Source organism: Pristis pectinata, chromosome 8, assembly GCF_009764475.1.
Source record: "Pristis pectinata isolate sPriPec2 chromosome 8, sPriPec2.1.pri, whole genome shotgun sequence".
NCBI classification, from domain to species: Eukaryota; Metazoa; Chordata; class Chondrichthyes; order Rhinopristiformes; family Pristidae; genus Pristis; species Pristis pectinata.
The window spans coordinates 70470978-70473692 of NC_067412.1; the positions used below are offsets into that span (position 1 = coordinate 70470978).

General features: G+C 42.3%; 1 non-coding gene across 1 annotated transcript; it reads left to right on the forward strand.

Annotated features, from left to right (window-relative positions):
* Positions 1-2222: 2222 nt before the first annotated feature.
* Positions 2223-2295, forward strand: trnav-uac (transfer RNA valine (anticodon UAC)). The gene has a single exon. It is a non-coding gene; the product is annotated as a tRNA-Val (tRNA).
* The last annotated feature ends 420 nt before the right edge of the window (positions 2296-2715 follow it).

Genomic DNA, 2715 nt, shown 5'->3' on the forward strand with positions numbered 1-2715 from the left:
ATGCTGGTATAAATGTTTTGCTAAAAGTAGTTCCAGTGATTTGAAGAATGGATTGATGTAAAATAAAATTGGTTAGGTGAATTTTGTTAAACAGTGGTTTTACAGTCTATTGAAAGAAAATGGTCTGATCAGATTTCATTATTTAAAAAAACATGTACTACCTACATTACTCTGTCTTCAAACTGGGGTAAAAGCCGGTTCCTCTCGTTGTCTGTACTTGTTTTCCTAGGTTCATTAATCCTGCGTTGATAGCGCCTACAGGTCAGCACAAGGTTTTGTGAAATGCCTGTCACGGAATGGAGAGCTGTTTTCCCAGCATCCTTGGCAGCAGAGAAACTGCTCTATGTTCGGAGTTGAATGGGACGCACTCGGGTGGGATGCTGGAAGTAACGTGTCGGAAAGTACTGGTATAGCTACCCCCACTAGAGGGCCAATAATATTAGGCAGCTGTTGTATTAAATTAAAAACAGAACATTCCTATCACACAAAATGCAGCGGAGAGCTTTTTCTATCCGCAGTGAGTGGGTTGGCAGCTGTGTCAAAGTGCCGAAGATAGCGGAGATGACTGGTCTCACAGATTGCATATGAACCCCATAAAGTCAAGGAAAATAGCAACATTTGGGACAAAAAGTACGAAGGGTGTGGTTGGAATTTTTTTTAAAAAATAGTTATGATTTGGAATTCACTGCGAGTAGAAGTGATGAAAATTAATCAGTGCCTTCAAATAGGAATTGGTCGAGCACTTAAGGGAGAATAATTTGCAAGGCAATGGGGCTAATGAATCGCATTACTAAGAGCTAGCTAGCATCGACTCATTGCCCTCCTGTGGTATAACAGTTTTATGTTAGCTGCGCATTTTTATGGAACTTTATATTAGAATTTACCGTATTCTATACTGTATTACAAAACAGGAGTTCGTACAATTAAACTAATTGCAAGTGCATCACAAACTAAGGAGACAATGTTCTGTGGGGTGAAAAGGAGATGTAGGTTTTATTCACTTCTGGAACTCGCTAATTCTAACGTTGCATTTAGCATTGTTTTTGTACCGCCACTGCACTGAGACAACACTCTCTTGTATAAATAGTATCGTTAACATAGAAAAGTGCCCCAAGGTGCGGAACAGGAATGTTATTGGGCAACAATTGAAACATCTCCAGAGAATTTATTGCTTACCAAAGAAAGTTATGGAGCAGCGTCAATGATAGTAACAGGACCACTGGTGTTTTAGATCGGTGTCAAATGAGATTTAAGGAGTATCAGGTGCTGAAGTGAATCCCCATAAAAAGTACTCTAATCTCAGGTTTCCATTAGCACCATCATGGAGATCAGTCATTCATTCTGGATACTTGGGGAGGCCTAATGTTGAAGCACGTTGTTACTGCAATAGAGATGTTTGCAGTTCAATTTTACCTTTAGTAATAGAAAGAGAATCTGAGGCAATGGGGCTTGGAGTCTTCGATTGCCAGGTCTTGTAGTGGACACACTTCACGCTGGAAAAAAAGACCGCACAGGTACATTTGAAACGCTGCTTGCTTCCCATTTTACAGAATTTTCCTTCTGCAAGAAACTATACCTGTTTCTGCTGTGAACACCCCACCACCTGAACCCAACTCCCCTGTGCTTATTCCCAGGTATTAACCCCCATGTAGAAATTATCACGTCAACCAGTCCAAACTGAATGACCAACTGGATCAGAATATCCTTGAATGGACAAACTCTGGCCTGGGTGAAAATATCAAACCGCCTCTTACCTCACGATCACACAAAAAAGAACTCTTAAAACATTTGGTTAATATTTATTATGTGTTAATATGTTTAACAATATGTTGCAAACACTGATACCTGTTTTCACGTCTTTAAACTGCCAGGCTAGCCTTTAATTTTCTGCTAGTTTCAGTAACCTTTATGCACTGTATTTTCATAGTAACATTTTCACCAGAGAAGCAAGCAAGAGGATAGCCCACCCCCCAGTAATCATCAAAACAAATCATGTATAATGTGATGATATGGGCTCGTGTACACGCATAACAGTAAGGACTCGCATATGTATCTCTTGAAAAGATGAAAAATTTAAACTCCTGTATTCGCTCGCTCTTTCACCCCTGAACAGCCTACAATGCAAATGCTACGGACTCGAATCAACTTTACAAACTCCCCATAATCTCTGAGTTGCGCTTGCGCTTATCTGAGTAGATGGAATTAATGATAGACTTGCTGAGGGTTCCATAGTGTAGTGGTTATCACGTCTGCTTTACACGCAGAAGGTCCTGGGTTCGAGCCCCAGTGGAACCACGTGCTCTTTTGTTCCGTGAAAATGCAACGTGCTCTGCCATACGCGAATAATTTTATTTATACTGCTTGTTAGACGATTTAAAACTTTTCAGGAGGAACTCTATGCCCGGCCAAAACAGCGTCGCTTTTCGTGCCATTCCCAACACACGCGGCTCAGTAACGTTACTGTCTGGACTGGGCTTGCAACGCGACACTCGGTCTGCTCACATTTTCCCAGGTTTGCAACTGTGACTCTGGATCTTGCTCAGTGGACAAAGATCGCCGCGCTTCCCAAACATTTGCCATTTCCAACCGATCCCAGAGACTGTCCCACTGCCCTCCGCTCAGGGTCTGGCTGTTTCCAGCCCCCAGCTTGTCGTTAAATGTTCGCAGAACGGTGTTTATTCCCCTTTCCCCACGTCCGGGTGGCGTCGGCCCCTC